Source organism: Schistocerca gregaria, chromosome 2, assembly GCF_023897955.1.
Source record: "Schistocerca gregaria isolate iqSchGreg1 chromosome 2, iqSchGreg1.2, whole genome shotgun sequence".
Classification (NCBI taxonomy): Eukaryota; Metazoa; Arthropoda; class Insecta; order Orthoptera; family Acrididae; genus Schistocerca; species Schistocerca gregaria.
This window is the reverse complement of record NC_064921.1, coordinates 371,843,415-371,866,768: the sequence shown is the minus strand read 5'-3', so window position 1 is coordinate 371,866,768 and position 23,354 is coordinate 371,843,415. Positions and strand designations below refer to the sequence as shown.

General features: G+C 42.6%; 1 protein-coding gene across 2 annotated transcripts in view; it reads right to left on the bottom strand.

Annotated features, from left to right (window-relative positions):
* The window catches only part of LOC126319790 (aquaporin-11), a 259,549-nt gene that overhangs the window by 212,411 nt on the left and 23,784 nt on the right, over window positions 1-23,354 (bottom strand). Inside the window, exon 1 of one of the 2 annotated variants that reach the window (XM_049993522.1) lies at window positions 11,475-11,580. The exons of the other annotated variant lie outside the window; for it this stretch is intronic. The gene's annotated coding sequence lies outside the window, so the exon portion shown is untranslated. Of the gene's footprint in view, window positions 1-11,474; window positions 11,581-23,354 lie in introns of those variants that run through there. 2 annotated transcript variants of the gene reach the window in all.

Genomic DNA, 23,354 nt, shown 5'->3' with positions numbered 1-23,354 from the left:
CACATGTATGCAAGTTTGCATGATTGCATTCAACATCACGTGATTACATTAGTATTTCACTATTTCACGTTTGCAGTAACCTACCGCACACTTACATTAACCTGTGATCCTGCAATTTTACTCACTTAAACATGTTACCTAGACAAATATTTTCCAGAAATTTCATTACTCTAAATTTATTATTTTTTTGTGTTGCGATTTTTTCATCTAATACGAAAACACAATTACAGGACCACTTTTTGAGAAACTCCGTGATTATTTACCATTCCGATGTATATGTTTGAAACTGGGCTCAAAGGAGCCTATGTCCTTCCTCTGTAATGGAGGAAAAGTGTGGCGCCCCCGATCTCACTCTTGGGCTCGACGACGCTTCAAGCAGAAAGGTGTCGACACATGCAAGGAAAAGGCCACAACTCAGAAGATCTCGTGAACTGTACGTACGTTTATCGTGTCATGTTGGCACCAAATTTCACCACAATTCTGCCCAACGCCACTGTCAGTGTGTCACATGACGGGAACGCCATCGCAGCCACTTTTACCCTTATTTTAAACCTTCTTTTGACGCCTCCTAGAGGGAGGTTAAAACCGCCACACTCATGTTGAAATCACGTGGTTATCTTATTAGTGTCCGAGAAAACGTTTCGGACACACCGCCGTTCAGCATCGACACGAAAAGGTCTCAGAGTGTGGCATGAAGGGAGCCACCTCTTCCTTTGAGGCGTTGATTCCCACATACATCGCGGTTGGAAAAGACAGTTAGAAGTGCGATGAGCAACAGGACGACGTTCTCGATATCCTTGATACTGCTGACACTCTACGAACACTTGAAGCCCTCTCTGAGGAGATTGTGGGTTAGCTATCCCAATGAAATCGATTGTATCCCGTTTGGAGTGCAGTGTGACCATAATTTTTGATCTGGTGTACAGTAGGGATCTACAAGGGACTGTTAAAAACCATTCGACGAAATATGGCCACGATATGAAGCAGCAAAGGATCTTTACCCTTTTTGAGCCCTTCTGTTTTGCGCCCTCCTGTGGCGTGATCAAATGGTTCAAATGGCTCTGACAAGGGGAAGGCCACAGACACGGCCAACCGATTCGGCTCAAATTTCTCAGGTGGCTTGTGTACAACCTAAAACGAAGGACTCTAAGATATTTTGGGTCAACACACGCGCAATTTTGAGAAAATCGCCCCTAAAAGTTATGACGAGCAATTGATCGATAGGTAATTGTAAATAGAGCATTTTTCATCACCAGATATGGGGTCCGAAAACGCATACTTTTCGAGAAATCGAGGTAAGAAACTTTTATAACTGCCGTTCTGTAACCACATGGTAAACGCTTCTCGCCGACAGCACCGATATCCCCGGCATGTTAGCTGAACGTGTTTGGTCAGAGGGTGCGCTGCCCTCTGAAATAATAAAAAAAAAACTGAGTTAGTCGATCAACAACGAACTTAAACGGATGTCTTATGACGTCCGCCCCGAGCACATGCAACGAACGAAAGCGAACAAAATGAGATCAAAGAAAAAAAAACAGCGCAACGGCCAAGGTAAGTGTCTGGGAAGCGGAGAACGCGCGCTCGAATCTCGAAGAAACCTAGCGGATGTTCTTCTTTTCGTTTGTATTTTTCATATATCAATTGTTAGGAATAGGAGAGTTAATAAGGTAAGTAAATCAATCAATAAGGAATGATGATAATAAGGTAGGCAAATAAATTTCTCAATCCTCTTGGGATAGTCAACAACTAAAATGTTACTCCAGGTCACTTTACAATGGCTCTTCCAGTGACTGTTACGTGTCCTCACTTTTCTTCGAACAACTAGATTGATGGTACTTGTCATATAAATATTCGAAACAAATATACTCACGACACTAAGAACATCTAGTGAATGCAATCTTCGACAGCTACACTGTTCCTTCCGACGAGTCGACGAAAAGCGTTTACCATGTGGGTACAGAAGCGGCAGTTGTAAAAGTTTCTTTCCCCGATTTCTGGAAAAGTTTGCGTTTGCGGACCCCATACCTGATGATGAAAAATGCTCTATTTACAATTATCTAACGATCCCTCCAATTTTGAGTCGATTGCTCATCATAACCTTTACGGGTGAGTTTCTCAAAAACGCGGGGGTGTTGACCCAAAATATCCTAGAGTCCTTGTACACAAGCCACGTGCCAAATTTGAACCGAATCGGGTAGCCGTGTCTGAGGCCTCCCCCTTGTGAGAACTATGGGACTTAACATCTGAGAGGTCATCAGTCCCCTAGAACTTAGAACTACTTAAACCTAACTAATCTAAGGACACCACACACATCCATGCCCGAGGCAGGATTCTAACCTGCGACCGCAGCAGTCGCGCGTTTCAGAACTGAAGCGCCTAGAACCGCTCTGCGAACGCGGGTGGTGTGGCGTGATCATAAAAGTCTGCTACATTGACACATGCCTCAATAAAACGTCAAAACGTTTCTCTGAGACTATTCGATAACAGTGCCAGTACCATTCACCCACGTTTTCTGAGCACTGAAAATGTGAGAGCGTCCTGGCCGCCTGCTAGTAGGGGTGCCGGAACAGAGAGGTGTCTAGTGTTTGCCTACCTGCAGGCGCCTAGGACTCTCGACACGGGTTTTCTCAGTACGTAAAAGATAGATAAGGGCGTCGTTAGGCATATCAAAGACTGCTGTATATTCGATTTTGCGGCCTACGTTGAAACTCCAAATTAAGCTCTTGTTTATTGGTGTAAGAACTCGCTCAAAAAACTCAAATCTAAGCGACTATCAGCTGTAGGGAACTGCTTTGGTGTTCCGAGACGAATCTAAACCAACGAAAGTCGAAAGTTCTAAGAAAAAGCTGTCTTGTTTCTTCGGTTACTCTGCGTAGGCCGCGACTATTGCTTTGTTTGCCACTCGTCATCAGTGGAATCGAGAAAACAACAGAAAACGTCGTATCATTGTTCATAACACTGTTGGCTGTCGGAAAATACATAATGCAGCTTATTATTTGCCAAAGAAAAACTTTGAATTAATGTCTCATTGTCCATATTCATTTGAGTCATCGCCTAATAGCTTTTTTCTGTTCCCTAACGCCAAAGAAAAAGTGCGTGGAAAACGATTTTTCATCACCACAAAGAGCCGCTGTATGTTGTGCAGCGTAAAACAAAATGCCATTTTAAAAGTGAACACTTTGAAAAACAGTAAAACGATTTGTACAAACATGTTTTTTTTTTTGAATTGGTGTGAAACCTTAAAACGCGGCATTTGTATTTTCCTTGATGTAAGAGCCTGAACAACAAGAAAAAAGTATTTAGTATTGCCTACTTCGATTGTTGTATGCAGTGTGGCAAAATGAAAATTTATAAAACGGTGTGTGAGACACTTGCAGTCAGTTTTTGCCCCGTATGACCAACTGCAGACTATGTGTCCGGCATAGGTGCGACTCAGCAAAGACAGAATGATACTCGCCACATCTCTCATAAACGTTTAGAATGTGTGTGTGTAACCAGAAAATTTGCCTTACCTGGAAGACACATTTCACAGTACTTCGTATACTTGTTTTGGACATAAAGCAGTTATCGACAAACAAAGATTGTAATGTTAGTTTTGTAAAGGATGTTACGCAAGATTCGTCGACGCAGTCGAAATCGAAAAGGTGTGCAATAAGCCCGTGCACTGTCCCAGAGCAAAGTAGGAACCTACGAATGGCAACAGGCATTGCACACAAGCGCCAATTCTACTCGAGTTCTGTAGTGCACACTTGCGAGGACTGTTGTCTTGTCCTGGCATGCTCTTCTTTTTAACCTTTTTTAATTAATCTTTTTAATCTTTAATGTGCTCCATGTGAATATCCGTAAATCAGTTATGTTGTTCTCAGGCAACGATAAGGAATTGTGTGACGAAAATACTAATAAAATAAAGCCAAGCTCTATCGTAGTGCTTCTGTTGGTAATGAATGCTCAGGCTTCAGATTACGGAAAGTACAAATCATCTTTCTGTGCCACGCTCTGAACGTGGTCTACGTATTCCGTAGGATAAAAGTGGTGGATGTGGCGTCACAATTTACCTAGTACATAGTTTAAAGTCTTAGTTGCACATCACAGTTTATCGTAGACCGATACGGGATGGCAAGTATCCATTATAAAGTTTCAAGCATCGACGATATGTCGGTTTCATCACTATTCCAAACTTGATAATAGATGCTTGCTATTTCAAATCGATTGTCTATAAATTATAATGTGCAAGCGAGGCTTTAAACTACATACGACAGTCTAGCCACCTGCTGTTGCTACGGACTATTGCAGCAAATATCACCTGAGCATCATGGTGTGAGGACTTATCAGTAGGTTGATAACCTCGCGCCACCTTGCCGTAATTTGAGGCAAATGAGCGTTGGATTAAGCTTCTCATTGTAGTCGGCTACACCACAAAGTTGAATGCATTGTGGACTAAAGCGAACACGGATGGTGAACACTGCTGGTTTTTTTTTTTTTTTTTGTTTTTTTTTTTTTTTTTTTTTTTTTTTGGCACAGTGCTCTCCAGAAACATGGCTATCAGTCCATCGGATTTCTGAAAGAGCGAGTCCGCAACCATAGAGTGTCAAAAATTCAGGATCACAAGACATTTAACAATGGTCCACCCATCAGAGAATCCATTTACGAGTGGGCACAGAAGATTAAAAAAACAGGATGTATTCGTGTGTTCGTAAAGACAAAAACAGTGAACGGGCATCAATAGCTGAACAGTTTGACTGCATCAAGGACACATTCCTCAGAAGTTCACAAAAGTCAACGTCTTGTGTCAGACACGAGCTAGGAATTCCATACACGTGCTGAAAAACTGCTTGGAAATGAAACCATATCGTATTCAGTTGCTGCAAATCATTACACACGGCGGCAAACGTTTGCGGAAAGAGTTTTTCATTAATGTGCAGCACTTAATAAAAGAAGTCGGTTTCATTCTTAGGTTAATTTTCAGCGACAAGGTTACCTTTCACCTGAACTGCGCAGTAAAGCGGCACAAAGTGCGAACAAGGGGAGCAGAGAATTTCCACATTACTGTCTAGCATGTCCGTGGGTCCACAAAGATTAACGTGTTTTGTGCTCTGTCTAGGCAAAAAGCATATGGACCCTTCTTCTTTGCAGATGCGTCGATCAATGGTCATTCATACCTCGACATGCTTCAGCTATGATTCATGTCGCAATTGAAAGAGGGCAGTGAAGATTCCATTTTTGAACAGGAGTGTGTTCCAGAATTCCACAGTGATATTCTTGATTTCTTGGAGTTACTTCAAAGACATTGTTCTCAACATCTCCACTTCTCCACAAGTCGCTGACTTACGACGACGTATCAGACTGATACCGATATGGACATTTTGGGACGAGTGTGGGCCGAACTGGACTATAGGTTGGACCTGTGCAGTGTGTCTAACCATTCACACATCGACGTTTTGTGAACGTGACACAAAACACACTGAATTGCTGTTTCTGTACACGTAAGTCATATAATATCTTACCTCAACAAAAACATTTTTACAATCCCTTTCAAGCGATCATTTCGAGTAATAATCACTAGTAATATTTAAAAAAAATTAAGACTTATAGTGGTTAACTACCTACGGAAAGCCTTTACCAGTATCACGCGAAATATAATTTTAAGAGCTCAGAGGACAGTAGTGACAAAGTACTAGAGTTTGAATAGTAAATTAAAATATCTACAGACGCTAAGTGTGAATTACAGAGGTTAACAGTTATAAGTCACATTAAACGAAATGCATCATTTCTGTTGAGTAATGAAATGAAGGGACAGGTTCAAATATAAATGAAATTACGAACGTAAGAGTTATATATGTCAAGGTGGGAGAGGACATTGCCTTCAGGCTGAAAGCAGGAAAAGTTAGAACTATTGCTTGGAATAATCAGGCTTCTTACTACATAATTTGCATCATGTACAGTTAAAGCAAAGATAGAATGAATCAAGAACGAACGGACTAGAACGAAAGCTTTCAGTGGACATACGTTCGTGAAGCAGTAATGGAAGGAGCTTATTCTAGCAGCATGGGGCGTTGTAAGAAAGGTACTAATGGATTCATTCGTCGACGATATGTGGAATATCTGTGGAGGAACATGTCTTCTGAGAGTATTATGCAGCAGAGCATTCACAGTCTGCCTTTTCGTTCATAAAAGATGCAGATTTAAAAATGGTTCAAATGTCTCTCAGCACTATGGGACTTAACATTTGAGGTCATCAGTCCCCTAAACTTTGAACTACTTAAACCTAACTAACCTAAGGACATCACAAACATCCACGTCCGAGTCAGGAATCGAACCTGCAACCGTATCAGCCCCGTGGTTCCGGACTGAAGCGCCTAGAACCGCTCGACCACAGCGGCCGGCTTGCAGACTTAAATAGCTGACTATCAGAAAAGAACAAAACTTCTCTCACAAATATTATACTAGTGGCCTTCAATCATACTCTAGAATTCAGGAAGAAAAATTCAGTACTGTCTGTCTGAAGTACAAAAATATGCGAAAGTGAAACGTGGACAGTGAAAAAATCGGCAAAGTATTTTAAAGAATTACATTAAAAATTGTAAGCCCGTCGCTTGAAGTTGGAAATCTATCATTCGACGCCTCCCCATTTATCGGCAATGGATTTCTGGATGAGCCGGGCGATATACTACGGAAACTAAGGTAATTTCAAGACGATAGCCGATAAACGAATCGACAGTGGTGCTCCACCTGTCGGCATGGTCTTTATTGTGCACAAAAGTGCAGTAAACTCTGTTAGAGAAATTCTCACCCACAAACTACCACTTCAGCACTAAGCGTATTCAATGTGCTAACAAACTATACACACTGATTAATATCGATACGCTTCTCAACGTCGACAACATAAAAATTCACAAATGACAGAAAAATTCCGAACTAAACATCAAAATTCTAAGGCAAAATACCCCGAGAGTAAGTTAAAATTTTACAGAGAGACTTAAACGCACGAACTGGCAAAGACGAAGAACGAAAAATACAGTACATAGCCGTCCATGTCCATAGCCAACATTCAATAGAGACAGGCAGTGATTTATCGAAATATATCAATAAAACAACATAAGAGTTATGTGAAATAGCTTGAGATCATTTCCCAGACAACGGAAGGCGAGTAGCCTCCTATACAAGAAATCGGTGAGTACCAGATCGGTCATGACGCCATCTTCTCGTTCCTACAGAAAGAAATACAAGACGAAATCATAGACTTAGATCACTATTTAACACGAATTAAAGTGAAATCCATGCTAAACAAGCTCCACTACAAGGAAACGGAGTTATCTAAAGTTGACACAAGAAAGGTCAGACCCTCGGAAAAAATTTATATCAAAGTTTGAAAAGGAAGTAAAGAATTTATTTCGTTCGGAAAAAAATGGCCACATGCAAATAGCTCAGCCGCACTGAGGGTCCCGTAAATATGTAATTATGTATAAGACAGCTCATCCATTTCGGGAATGGAGAATAGCGACGATTTTTGCCAGTTATAGACACTGATACTCTCAAATATCGATCCCAGGGAAGCCAAGACTTTCGAGAATATTTTAATTTAAAGTTTGAAGTCGGGTACGAAATGAAAAAAGCAGTATTGTTTTCGTGTTCTATAAATAAAAATTAATAATTTTCTGATTTCTATCCTTTACTTGTATTGTGAAACCTTGCTTCTTGCCAAATTTCGTGATTCTAGGTCAAAGGGAAGTATCCTACATATTTTAATGAGTGAGTTAGCGAGTGTCAAAATATGTGAGGAAATGGACGTTTCATTTGATTACATTGACTTACTTAACTTTCTTACTCCACGAAAGGGCTGTAGACGTCTGTTGGTGACGTAAATTTCAACTTAATACGTCTATCCGTTACTGAGAAAAAGGGATCTTAACAGGCGGAGGGACAGAGAGTCTTGTAACAAATGACAAAAAAGTTTTTTCATGCGATATAGTAAAAAATTAACAATTTTGCAATTTTTCCCTTTGGTTGTACTGTGACACCTTTCTTCTTATCAGATTTCATGATTCTAGGTCAACGGGTAGTTCCCTATAGGTTTCGATGAGCGGGTCAGCGAATATCAAAACATGTGACATAAAGAGCAGTATTTCTTGATTGTATTGATTTAGAGGCTTCAATGTTTTATGCCACCAAAAGACCGCAGACCACAGTGATATAAATTTCAACTTTGATCAGTCTAACCTTTCCTAAGGAAAAGGGATTTTAGCAGTGGGACTGACAGACAGACAGACGGACAATGAAGTGATGCTACAAGGGTCCCGTTTTTAAAGATTTAGGTATGGAACCCTTAAAATACGAAAACACCCGAGGTGTCAATAGCAGTCCACAAGAATAATAGAAAACAAACGATTTTTTGTTTCGTGTAACTTATATCAAAATAATAGAAAACAATGCCTTTTTTATCTGATGTAACTTCTATCAAAGTGACAACAACTGTAGTATATTCAGGCCTTAAATTGCATTTTTAAATTTTATTTTGATGAGTAACAGTTGCATTTTACACGGCGATATGGGCATATACATGGGCTCACCAGTGGCGTTAAGCGACGACGTGGGTGGGCCGTGATTTCACTGGTTATTTAAACTACGTTCAGTGCAGAGGCTTGTCTCACTCAATAGTTGATTTTGCAGAGCATCACCGATATTTTCGTGTCAGCCATCTCTGACAAAATTCTGAGCTAGCGGGACAGCGACAGTACAGCAGGAGCAGCACACGTGGGATGAACGCTAACCGGCGTGGGTGTGCTGCTGTTTCCCGCACAGCCCCACAGGGCGTCGCCTCATTACAAACAGGGCAGCGCCTCGCTCGGCACGTGAGCTGCCACACTGGCGTACAGAATATGAACGTGTTAACCGCAAAATCTCCAGCGGTCTCACGCACATGCACACTTATGAAAATATTCGGGGCTATTGTGCCGTCGTCGAATGAATTTCTTGGAGAAACCCAAAGTTTCGTCCACATCTTCGGAGGACATCCTGATGGGAGGTTGTGTAGACCATGTGAACGTCGGATTCACACCTTTGCTCGCTGCTGAATCGATTGATTATGGCTTTCATAGAGGCGGAAAATGAAGCTGAGCGTGTGTTAGGCACCAGAGCGTCAATTTTGAAGTTTCAGTTGGCACCTGAGAGGCAATTTTGATGTGGCGGTCGATAATGACAGCAAAGAAAAATCAGGACGCATTCAAAGGATTTGTCGACCTGATAAAAGCGATCGACAACGGAAAATAGCGAAAGATGTTTGAAATTTTGAGAAAAATGGGGATAAGGTGTAGAGAAAACAAGAAATATACAATACGTACAAGAGCCAAGAGGAAATAATAGTATTGGAAGACCAGGAAGTAAGTTCTCTCATTAAAATGGATGTAAGAGAGGGATGTAGTCTTTCAGCCCTACTGTTCAACGTATTATTCGAAGAAGCATGACGGAAATAAAAGTTTGGTTCAAGAATGACATTAAAATTCAGGGTAAAAGGATGTCAATGATACGATTTGGTGCTCACATTGTTACCCTGAGTGAAAGTGAAGAGCAATTACAGGATCAGCTGAACAGTCTAATGAGTACAGAAAATGGATTAAGAGCAAATCGAAGAGAGATAAAAGTAGCGAGAACTGGCAGAAATGAGAAGTGCGAGAAACCTAAAAGCAGGTTGATGATGATGTAGATGAATTAAAGAAATCTTCTGCCTAGGCAACAAAATAACACATGACGGACGGAGAAATGAGAACATAAAAAGCAGACTAGCTGTGGCAAAGAGGACACTCCTGGCCAACACACTTCTGCTGGTATCAAGCATAGGTCTTAATTTGAGGTAGAAAGTTGTAAGATGTATGTTTGGAGCACAGCATTGTATGATAGTGAAATACGGACTGTGGAAAAACCCGGAACAGGAGAAAATCGAAGCATTTGAGATGTGGTTCTACAGAAGAATGGTGGAAATTAGGTGGTTGATAAGGTAAGAAATGAGGATATTCTCGGCAGAACCGGCGAGGAAAGCCGGCCGAAGTGGCCGAGCGCTTCTAGGTGCTACAGTCTGGAACCGCGCGACCGCTACGGTCGCAGGTTCGAATCCTGCCTCGGACATGGATGTGTGTGAAGTCCTTAGGTTAGTTTGGTTTGGCCTCCAAACTACGGTCCGCGGGCTGAACCGGCCCGCGAGGGCCGGCAAACCGGCCCGCGTTAGCTGACCGGACATCCCCAGTATCCGGCCCGTCAAATATTTCAGGTGGTACCTATACTCCCAACAATTGAGTTTCGAGGCCTGTCGCGACCAATACACCGAGACATTGGCTCTGCTACTCGCTACAAGACTACACAACTAAACTTATTGTTGCACCGCTTGAAATAACAATGCGTTGACGTACTCTACCTCTGTTAGGTCTTGCAGCAATAGTGTTGCTAACAATGATTTTGAGATTTCTTTAACTTTGCAGGACGCTTTCGTGAAGAACGTGCAGTGACATACTTTTTTTGTCGGTGAAATTCGCCAGAATTTCGGTCAGGTACGTCCGACAATCAAAATTATGTAATTAAATAAAAATCGTAGTTCTTTTTAGTGCTAGCTATTCCCACAACCTTAGATTTTTGCGATTTCATATTTCCTTTAGTCTTACATTACGGTGATCATGGAGTGCTAGGGTGCTTTAATCTCACTAGGTAGATCTTGGCCCTTATGTCTTCGTGGAGGAGAAAATGTGGCCCGTGGACTAAAAAGTTTGGAGACCCCTGGTTTAAGTAGTTCGAAGTCCTAGGGGACTGATGACCTCAGAAGTTAAGTCCTATAGCGCTCAGAGCCATGTGTGAACCGGCGAGGAAAGGCGTGTATGGAAAACACTGACAAGAAGAAGGAACAGGATGTTACGACAGAGGGAGCAGCAGAGGGTAAAAACTGTAGAGAAAGACAGAGATTGAAACACATCCAGCGAATAACTGAAGACGTAGGTTGGAGGTACTACTTTGAGATGAAGAGGATGGTAAAATGGCTTTGAGCGCTATGGGACTTAACATCTGAGGTCATCAGTCCCATAGAACTTAGAACTACTTAAACCTAGCTAAACCTAAGGACATCACACACATCCCTGCCCGAGGCAGGATTCGCACCTGCGACCGTAGCGGTGGCGCGGTTCCAGACGGAAGCGCCTACAACCGCTCGGCCACAACGGCCAGCGAAGAGGATGGTACATCAAAAGAGTCAGGAGAGTGATAACTTGAAAAAAATGAAGCGACAAACCCTCTTCGAAGATCTACTCCACAAATAGGATGAGATATTGAATTCCTACAAGGAATTACGGCAGTGAAAGGCTACATTTTACGACAGCCCCTGGGAGAGGCTGATAAGAGGCGCCTCTGTAGTAGCTGCTACGCGCGTGCGATAACTACGGCGTGGCCATGCAGCGGCGAGCGAGTAGCAGAAGCCCGTGTGTGGTGTGTTGGCAGACCTGGGCGCCGGTGCGGCTGAGGCGGCGGTGGCGGCATCCCGCGCTGAGACGCGCCGCTGCCGGCCCGGCGCAGCGTGGAGTGGCGCGGTCGAGCCCTGCGCCGCTACTGCTGGCAGCCCGCCAGCCGCACAGCCACACAGGAGCACAGCGGGCCGACACACGGCCAGCACGTGGCGCCGCGGGGTAGCCGCAGCACAGCGGGGGACGCGCCGCTGCCTGCCTGCCCTCGTCGGTTGTGCTTCATAACTGCGGTTCGCGGTTCCTCGGTGACGGCGTATCGGAAGCTAACCTCGTCTCGCCTCGTTCTCCCACATGACAGTAGCGGATGATTGGTTCAAATGGCTCTGAGCACTATGGGACGTAACTTCTGAAGTCATCGGTCCCCTAGATCTTAGAACTACTAAACCTAACTAACCTAAGGGCATCACACACGTACATGCTCGAGGCAGGATTAGAACCTACGACCGTAGCGGTCTCGCAGTTCCAGACTGTAGCGCCTAGAACCGCTCGGCCACCCCGGCCAACGACAGTGGCGGATTTCACGCTTTTGTCCCTCCTTTATTTTATCAAATATCTACATTATTAATCTTTATTTTATCAAAGATCTACATTAGTAAACGGCTACCCCAGGGCACGTCCCCAGTCGCAGGTTGACTATTACAACAAAAATTTGTTTCTCAGTATTTCTTACAGTTAGTGAGCGAATTTAAAAATTCCAAATTCTGTCTCATTAAGGGATGTAACCTTATGTTAAAGGTTCAACAGCAAAAAAAATGTTCAAATGTGTGTGAAATCTTATGGGACTTAACTGCTGAGGTCATCAGTCCCTAAACTTACACACTACTTAACCTAAATTATCCTAAGGACAAACACACACACCCATGCCCGAGGGAGGACTAGAACCTCCGCCGGGATCAGCCGCACAGTCCATGACTCCAGCGTCCCAGACCGCTCGGCTAATCTCGCGCGGCTCAACAGCACACATTACGTCAAAAGTTACAGTTGGGAACTGTGTGAACGCCTTGAGGCAGTGTAACTGCGCCCAAATTACTCAGACTATGGCGCTATTCGTTCTCCAACGGCCTTGAGACAGTGGTAGTATTTGTTCCCGTCAGATCGCCAAAGTTAACCGCTGTCGGGCTTGGCTAGCACTTGGAGGGGTCACCATCTGCGTCTTCCGAGTGCTCTTGGCAAGCTGTTTGCATTCGGCACTTTTGAGGCCAGTTGAGGAGCTATTTGACTGAGAAGTAGCGGCACTGGTCACGAAAACTGAAAACGGCCGGGAGAGCAGATGTGCTGACTGCATGTCCATCCGCAACCGGTGACGCCTAAGGCCTGAGGATGACACGGCGGCCGGTCGTTATAGTTGGACTTTCAAGGCTTGCTCGGACGGTGTTCGTTTGTTTATAGCCCTAATCATCCGGTATCTGAGAACACTTAGTGTCTTCCAATAAACTTTGCACACAATTTCGTAATTTTACAAAACTTTTCCTTCGTCGTACTTCCCACAAAACGACGAAAGAAAAATCCTTAATCGCTTGCTACATTTTCGCTGCCTTGTTCTGTTGTGTGGTCGTATTTTAACCGTTTGGAGGTGGAAATTTGAGGAGCAGCCGAGCATTTACCTCAACGAGTGTGGGAAACCACCTAAGAAGCGCAGTGAGGCTAGTCGGTGCGCCAGCCGCGGTCGCCAATCCGCCGTGGGGATTCTATCCTCGTATAGCTCACATATAGCTCACCTGTCTTGCAAGCTAGTGCGCTGTACGTTACACTACACGAGCAGGTCAAACTTGTTCAATGCCGCTTACAAAAAATAGCAGTAATCCCCGACCCTCATTCTCTGATTCTGGGTTTCTCAAACTGTGTTGCACGGAAACGGATGTTATGAGAGAAATGAATAACTGCTCTGCGAAAAACTGTTAATAACATGGCGTTTTTTGTCGACAGTTTGCCGATACTAATTGTTAATTTCACATTCTCTTACTATTTATTTTTTATTAGTTATGTTTTAAAATTCTAATTATCACTGCAAGATTCAAGTTTTTCTTATTTTCAGAATTCGTATTAAGCTTCAAAATAAACAATTTGAAGTGTTCCGTAAGAATATATAGGTTTGGGAACCCCTGCTTTAAAGAATCGAACTCCCACGTATAAAAGTCACATCTCTCGTACTATGTGTCGTAAAATGAGATAATTTTGCAGGTCCATTCAGTAATATACGTGGATATTGTCCGCAAAATGTGTAGCAAACAGTTGTAAGCACGCGGTTTCCCTCGCTTACGTAACTGACGACCGCGGAAAAGAAAGGGCATCGAGTTGCAAAGTTAAATAAGAATAAATCTGTCAAATCTTGAGTACAGTTGAGCCCATACTTGATCAAAGCTAAGAAGATAGCGAAGGTATTGAACAGCTTTAATAAAGGTTAATATCTGCATCACGCAGTACACAGCTCTAATTGTTTTTATTTTGATAATAGATTTCGGTCACAATCTGACAATCCGCAAGTCATCTGTACCGCAGGTCAACAGCTGTGTAATAAGTGCATAAAATAACTCTTTATAGAGCCTCATAAAACATTTTTCTTCAATTATACACCAACATTTGATTATAAAAAGAACATACATGTAATAGCTGTATTCAACTCTGTATTCCACAATGGAAATAATTAATCAATATAATCGAATATTCAATTTTGGTATAAACTGCCATATAGCTAATCATGCACTTCTATCTTCCGTGTAAATAATCAGCAAGCTTGCAAACACCCTGATGCCTTATCTATTCCTTCAACTGCCCAAATAATATAGATCACTCTCTAAATATTCCAGAGCGTGTTGACAGTCGACATAACGTAACCAGCGACATGGGCAGGGTGTCTACTGGTTTAGAATTCGATAAATACTTACAGGATTTAGTAGTTACTTTAATTACTCATTCTTTAGAAAGAAACAACAATAGCCACATGTGAAGTTATGACTACGTAGGAACAGTAGTAACATACATAATACGTTATAAAATCTTCAGCATTATTTTTCCACTAGGGTCTTCCGTTAAGCTTATACGGGTACGTTATCAGCGGTTCAAAAGGCCAAAATTTTATTTCACTCGTGTATAATTATGTACCATTGTTTCATTATGCTGCATTAATACGAGTTGCTTTTATTACTTCAGTGCATTCACAGTTATATGCTTTTAATGTTCTTATATCAGTTTCGTTTGGATGATTATTACTGTGTATCGAAGTAATAAATGATGAAAAGTGTAGCTCATTTAATGGTTTATATCATTTTAGAGCGATATGATGCCATCGAAATATTGGTCAGAGTATATCGATACTCAAAAATTTGGCATACGTGGAACCTGTATAATAAGATCTTTGGCCAGCTGTAAAAGTAGACAGATCTCTACGGCTGTCCCAATCATGATGATAGTTCAAATAAGAAGATAGAAGTCATGGTTACTTAAATTATAAGTTATGCCAATATATAGCATTTCAAGATTCTGATTAATTATTGCAGGTATGGGTAGGCTACTCAGTTAAATAAATCTTTCGGAAGTATATTATTTGTATAATTAAGTGATACTAAATGGCTCTGAGCACTATGGGACTTAACTTCTAAGGTCATCAGTCCCCTAGAACTTAGAACTACTTAAACATAACTAACCTAAGGACGTCACACACATCCATGCCCGAGGCAGGATTCGAACCTGCGACGGTAGCGGTCGCGTGGTTCCAGACTGGAGCGCCTAGAACCACTCGGCCACCCCAGCCGGCAATTAAATGATGGAATGGAGGTATAATTGAGGAAATTTTTTTATGAGCTCCTATATACAGTTAGACAGCGTGGGGCAATCCCGGACGAGTGGCAGTATTAACGGAAAAGGAAAAGACCTACAGCTACTTTCAAGATGGAGCAACTGCCCGTACAGCCTGCCGACCTTGGAGCACATTTACACAATATTCACACCAGACAGAGCTGAAAGTACATGTCAGTTCGGTCGGTGCCCCTACCTGGCCCCCAGGTCACCTGATATGTAGTGTGTGATTACATTGTGTGGGAAGCTCTCAAGTCTAGCAACAACTCTCATAGTCTTCAAGAACTGCAGCAAAACATTTGGGATGAGATTCAGCAATCCCTGCAATTCAGTTTCATTCTAATTTTGATGATGGACGTCAATTACAATGGAATGAAAGTTTTGTTATTTAGTATCTGTTATACTATCAACATTGCCATGAAGTTTGTTAAATATTAGACTGGTGGAAGACTTTCCATTTCGTTCTGTGTACGTAGAAAAAGTTTTTAAGTGAAAATTCTTTTCAGAGTGAAAAACTCAACTTCACTAAGGGAAGAAAATACAGTTTTACTTGTTTGGGAGTCAGTAAGAAAACAATGACAAAATGGCAAGAGCAGGCATTGCCTGCAAGGGGAGCGACTGTTAAAATTAAGTTTTTGGAAACAGCCACAAGTCGCACTTAGTATCTTTTGTTTACCGGTTACGCTCTTAAAATGAGTAAAAGCATCATCAGAGCATACACTGCGAAAGATGCAGACTGACATAATACCGAAAACTTACATTGACGTTACGTAAAGTACATATTCTGTATCCAGTACGGTGAAAATGGGTCAAATGGCTCTGAGCACGATGGGACTTATCATCTGAGGTCATCAGTCCCCTAGAACTCAGAACTACTTAAACCTAAGGACATCACACACATCCATGCCCGAGGCAGGATTCGAACTTGCGACCGTAGCGGTCACGCGGTTCCAGACTGAAGCGCCTAGAAACGCTTGACCACAGCGGCCGGCCTCCAGTACGGTGACTTACGTTTAGAGTAGGCTGACGTCATTAAAGGTTGCGTTTAAAAGTTGCCTGACAGATATGTAGACAATCAACCGAAATGTAATACAGGCAGTATTTTTCTAACAGAAATATTTTTAAACACTTTAATTTTCAATGCATATTTGTAAAAGCATTTTTAAATATGCATTTATTTTGAAACATATTTTAATTTTTACACACGTATTCATATTTTTTGAAAGATAGGCAGATGTGTACAGATATGAGATGTCTATACAAACGTCCATAAAAGAGGCGATTAAAACGTAAATGTAGTTTTCTGTAGTTGTTAACTATCTTTGGATACACTATACCATAGACGTACTGTTGTCCAGTCAATTTAATCTTTAAAGCTGTCAATTTCATCATTTACTACTGTACTTTAAACTTAAGTTTAAGTACTATAGTACAGCCAGTTTAATCTTTAGAGTTCTCAACCAGCCAACTTTAAACGTAATATTTAGTGCTGTCAGTCATCTTTAAACTTAAGTCGCCATACTGGAAATAGAATATATACTTTACGTAAGGTATATGTAAGTTTTCCATTTTATCTCAATTTGTATCTTTTACAGTGTATGTTCTGGTGATAATCTTGTTCATTTGTGGAGCGAAACCGGAAAATGAAGAATACTATGAGCGACTTGTGACTGTTCTCAAACAAAAATGACATCTTCTGTTGTGTTTACATGTATGTATTCTCTCGAGCACATCAATATTACTGTTTTGAAATGTTTATTAACTACCTGTCCTTATTCTTCCAGATCCTAGTGGCGCGTGGAATTCACTACAAGACTTTAGTCAACAACACCTGTTAAAAATTTTCTTTCGTCATTACTAATCTATATTTCTATTCCTAGTTTTTTTCGTGCTGAAATTATATTGCTCGTTTTTGTAAAGTGTACGTCCGCAGAAAATCTCCGCTTTTCTGGCCAGTACTGGCCTGAGTAACGCAACAAATGTTAAAAGTTCTGGCATCTCAATGAACAGCAAGTAATCAAGGAACGCTTTTCGCCAACTGCGTGACTCTTGGAGCATTCACGAGACAAGGTGTTACTTAAGAAAACTTGCACTCATTAACGGACGGTACAGTGGAAAGCATCATATATACACACTCTGCATTATTTTGGACTTAAAAATGCCAAGTAAATAACTAATTTCGTTTATTTGCAAGAACTAATGTCTTATGACATCATGTTATAGGGCAACTGTTTGTTGGGGAAACAAATATTTGTTACACAAAACCGTCTGGTAAGGATCGTATCTAATGTCACTCTTTCTGTCAACTATCAAACAACAATGGTAAATATAAAATTAGCAGAACAAATTGGTTGCACTATCCATTACTCAGTCTTAGAGTGTCACAGAAAGCAGCGATATAAATCCATAAAAATCTTGGATCACGCATCATGTGATGTAGAGAATGTTATAAATAATAAAACTGACTTAAAACACGAACTGAAATTATACCTGCTTGACAATCAAATCAAATCACAGGTTTACCTGAGCATTTGCTGTGTAAAGATAATACTACGATTGTAAACTCAATTGAAACAATGTTTGCAAGAAACACGTAATGTGTATAGACTGAATCACCTAAAACTTGCAACGCAAATATTGTGGAAATAAATAGTGCTATTGATGTGCGGATTTCACAGAATGGATTGGTAGTCAGAGGCTGGTATAGTTAGCCAATAGACAGATTGTAATAATACTCAGAAAGCATAATTTTTGTACAAATATACACTTTTTAAATGGAACAATGCGTATTGACAATAAAAAACTAGAAGTAGGGTAAATTAGAATGTCACTGGTGTTTGTTGCGGGATTCTAATTCGTTTACAAGATATAGTACTTTGAAAAGTTTCCACACAGACACTCTTTTATACCATCCAGTCTGCGTAGTTGCTAGGTGCGATGTTGTTACGTTCGCTTACAGTGTGCTTTGTGTTCCTTGAGTGCATTGGGACTTGCTAGTCAATCAGTAAGTGAATGTCCACGCAATAGGTCGCGATTGAACGACTGGTTATATCGATGCAGAAAAAGCCGACATGCTCATGGTGTACGGAGAGTGTAGGAAGAATGAAGTTCATTATGTACGGTGTATGCGGGAAGATATCCCAATAGACGTCAGTCAACTCGGCAGTTATTTATCGACCTCTGCAACCAGTTATATGAAAGTGGTAGTGTAACACTTAGAAGAAGTAACTGAAGGAAACAAGTGACGACAGACGAGTAGGAAGCTAATGTTCTTGCTGTTGTTGCAGCTGTTCCGCTCGTTAGCCTCCAAGCAATTACACGAGGAACTGGTATGAGTCATCATCATTGGTTCCATCCCTAACACATCTCTCTCCATCAAGAGCTGCACAGAATCGTATTAAGTTCTGTACATGCGCATTAAGATAGGAAACTTGAGGTGTATCAAGTATCTTGTTCAGTGATGAAGCTACGTTTACCAATCATGGCCAGGTAAAAACCTGAAACATGCACTGTTGGTCTGTTCACAATACCGTTGGCTTCGCAGGTGGAACGTCAGGGTCCATGGTGTGTAAACGTGTAGTGTGGGATAGTGGACCGTTCAGCTCATACGCCCGTTTTTTCATAGAGGGAACGCTCACAAGTATCGCAGCCTCATAATAGGATATCTTCCACGGATGTTAGAAGACGTTTCTCTGCAGACACGACGGATGTCCAGCCCACAGCGCAAGAAATATTACAACATGTCTTTAGGAATTGTTTCCAAATCGTTGGATTGGACGCAGAGGACCTGTACTTTGGCCGTCCCGTTCCCTGAATTTGACGCCTGTAGACTTCTTTCTATGTTGAAATCTGAAAGACGCTGGCAGCAAGGACTTGGCAACTACACCACGATGATTTGCAACTACATGTTGCAGCAGCCTGCTCGGACATCTCTGCTGAAATGCTAGTACGTGAGCAGCAGTCGTTCCGTACCAGGCTGAAAGCCGTATGTTGCCGCTGCCGGCGGTCATTTTGAACACATCCTGTGGTGGTCACTTGTCTCGTTACAGGTCACAATCCACATAACTAGTGTATGCACTTGTTCTCTAGCGTGTGCTACCACAGGTATTGTATAAGTGTCGGTGTGAGAATTATTCAGAATACAATATGTCGTAAACGATTCGCACTAGAATCCTGCAACAAAAGCTACTTATATTCTAATTTACCCTATTTCTAGTTTTTTAATGCCGATATGAACTGTTCCACTTAAAAAGTGTATGTATGCACAAAAAATACACTTTATACGTGCTACTATAACAACACGAGCCCTTGACTACCAATCTATTCTGTGAAAACCGCACGTCAATAGCACTTTCCATTTCCTCAATATACACTACCGGAAATTGAAATAAGAACACCGTGAATTCATTGTCCCAGGAAGGGGAAACTTTATTGACACATTCCTGGGGTCAGATACATCACATGATCACACTGACAGAACCACAGGCACATAGACACAGGCAACAGAGCATGCACAATGTCGGCACTAGTACAGTGTATATCCAACTTTCACAGCAATGCAGGCTGCTATTCTCCCATGGAGACGATTGTAGAGATGCTGGATGTAGTCCTGTGGAACGGCTTGCCATGCCATTTCCACCTGGCGCCTCAGTTGGACCAGCGTTCGTGCTGGACGTGCAGACCGCGTGAGACGACGCTTCATCCAGTCCCAAACATGCTCAATGGGGGACAGATCCGGAGATCTTGCTGGCCAGGGTAGTTGACTTACACCTTCTAGAGGACGTTGGGTGGCACGGGATACATGCGGACGTGCATTGTCCTGTTGGAACAGCAAGTTCCCTTGCCGGTCTAGGAATGGTAGAACGATGGGATCGATGACGGTTTGAATGTACCGTGCACTATTCAGTGTCCCCTCGACGATCACCAGAGGTGTACGGCCAGTGTAGGAGATCGCTCCCCACACCATTATGCCGGGTGTTGGCCTTGTGTGCCTCGGTCGTATGCAGTCCTGATTGTGGCGCTCACCTGCACGGCGCCAAACACGCATACGACCATCATTGGCACCAAGGCACAAGCGACTCTCATCCCTGAAGACGACACGTCTCCATTCGTCCCTCCATTCACGCCTGTCGCGACACCACTGGAGGCGGGCTGCACGATGTTGGGGCGTGAGCGGAAGACGGCCTAAGGGTGTGCGAGACCGTAGCCCAGCTTCATGGAGACGGTTGCGAATGGTCCTCGCCGATACCCCAGGAGCAACAGTGTCCCTAATTTGCTGGGAAGTGGCGGTGCGGTCCCCTACGGCACTGCGTAGGATCCTACGGTCTTGGCGTGCATCCGTGCGTCGCTGCGGTCCGGTCCCAGGTCGACGGGCACGTGCACCTTCCGCCGACCACTGGCGACAACATCGATGTACTGTGGAGACCTCACGCCCCACGTGTTGAGCAATTCGGCGGTACGTCCACCCGGCCTCCCGCATGCCCACTATATGCCCTCGCTCAAAGTCTGTCAACTGCACATAGCCACGGCAAACTGGCTGACACTGACGGCGGCGGTGCACAAATGCTGTGCAGCTAGCGCCATTCGACGGCCAACACCGCGGTTCCTGGTGTGTCCGCTGTGCCGTGCGTGTGATCATTGCTTGTACAGCCCTCTCTCAGTGTTCGGAGCAAGTATGGTGGGTCTGACACACCGGTGTCAATGTGTTCTTTTTTCCATTTCCAGGAGTGTATGCTGTGCACGTCTTAGGTGATTGACACTGTATATCCTGGGTTTCTTTACATTCCATGAAAGCATGTACATTTTTCTGTAAGTTAAGTCGCTGCGTGCGTGTTAGCATCTTGCTATTTGTAACTGTAAGGGGTAGATTAACTTTAACCCAACAGTCAATTCCTGGAGATATGCAGTCTGCTTTAAAGAGGATTCATCTCTGGGTGCCTGTTGAGTGCAGTTGGTGGAATGATGAAGATCGCGAGTACATGTGAAACGCTTACATTAGATACCTGATGTGCTAGTTGTTACGTAACTGGCTCTCTGTGTAGCAACGGACACAGTCGTCAGTTAAGAGGGATTCCATTCATAGCTAGGATGCCGTTGTGATGATCCAATGTGATCCATTTAAAGAAAGTCTGGTGATCACATGTCTCTCCATCATACAACAACATCACTACTACATCAACATCGACGTCGGCATCGTGTGCATAAGATCGATGTAAAGAGCATTTAGACTTCGCAGTTGCCCCAGTCGTTAATTTCGACATTTAATTTCAGAAAATAGTTATATCTAATTCTAATTTATTTGTGAACACTTATTACGGGATAGGATCCTATTTCTAGAACGGAGCTTACAGAGAAGCTGTAGAAGAATTTAGCACAACTGGACAAGTCAACACAGAGTAGTCTGGAATATGACGCAACACTGTGGCCAAGGAAGGAGATAACATTATGGGTATTCTACATTAGTGAAGTGTCAATATTTCTGCCGCTTCAGTCGACAACAGCTACAGCTCTCACACGTGGCCAAGTGAAAACTTAATTTTCCATGGGGAGTATTGTTCACACGTCTCAGTCAACCTACTATAATAATTGATAAGCAGTTCCTTGAATGAGCTAGTGTCAAGTCGATGAACGTGTTAACGGAACCCAGTATCATCATTTCTTTCAGATTCTTAAATAATCCTGAATGATTCTTGAATGAACTTGAACTAATTTGCAAGAGGATGGAAAAATGGTTCAAATGGCTCTGAGCACTATGGGACTTAACATCTATGGTCATCAGTCCCCTAGAACTTAGAACTACTTAAACCTAACTAACCTAAGGACATCACACACTTCCATGCCTGAGGCAGGATTCGAACCTGCGACCGAAGCAGTCGCGCGGTTCCAGACTGAGCGCCTTAACCGCGAGACCACCGCGGTCGGCAAGAGAGGATGGAACTTTTGGACATTGTTCGACCAGGACCTCCATGAAACGCATCCTGAGATATGAATCGACCGAGGCGGAATTGATCCATAGTCTCAAATATCAACACCTTTCTTCTTTAGATTATTTTGATGAGATTAGAAACTGAAGTCTACAGATAAAACGTGGCAAAAAATGAGAAATTTGTTACTCGTGTTTGAAATGTCTGTGCACAAGTTAACGTAGAGTATCCACACCTCAAAGGTCAGCAACAGAGGATCTGTTTGCCTTGTGCTGCAACATGTATTGAAGAGGGAAATTGACAGCTAAATAAAAATTACAACGGTATGTTAATTTACTATCACTCCCGGTACACCCACACCTGACAGTTTCAAGCAGTTATTCCTTGCAGTCTATAGAGAATGCAGCGTATGTTTATACGACGGTTTGCTTCAGAACAGCGTTTTTACAAGAGCCTCCGATGTTCGAGAGGTCGCAAGGAACAGTTTCAATAAATTATCAGTGACCTTGTCCCGATAGTAACGGAACTTGTTTAAAACAGAAATCTGTATTTTAGGCTTAACTTTTACGTGTTTTTGTATCTGCATTGGTGTCCAAAATTAAAGCAATAAACGGAAATTTTGCGAAGTTGCTTTTATTCCGCCACAAAACAGTACGATCAGGTGATAGTAAAGCAGGAAGAATATAAAGAATACAGAACGTAAACAACTGCAACATGTTTAAAGGTAGACAGAAATGTTGTTCGTTCTTTCCAACTTAACGGTTTTACACACACATTCCAACTGGTTGCTGTGCCCATTATGGTGTGTGACCACCTCTGGTAGCAATACAGTCCCGACAATCAACTGGGCATGCTTTGAATGATACTATCAATCTCACGCTACGGCAATAACGCCCATTCTTCCTGCAGCGCTGCTCGGAAGTCTTGGAGAGTGATTGGTGGATGCTGACGTGATACAGCCCGTCCCCGTAGTGCATTCCCGCCACGTTCTATGGAACTGAAATCGGGAGAGCGAGCAGGCCACGCCATGCGTGCAATATCTTCCGTTTCCAAGAAACATGAACCACTCGTGCTCTATGAGGTCAAGTATTCATCAATACGAAGTCTGGGCCCACAGCACTTCGCAACAACCGCAAATGAG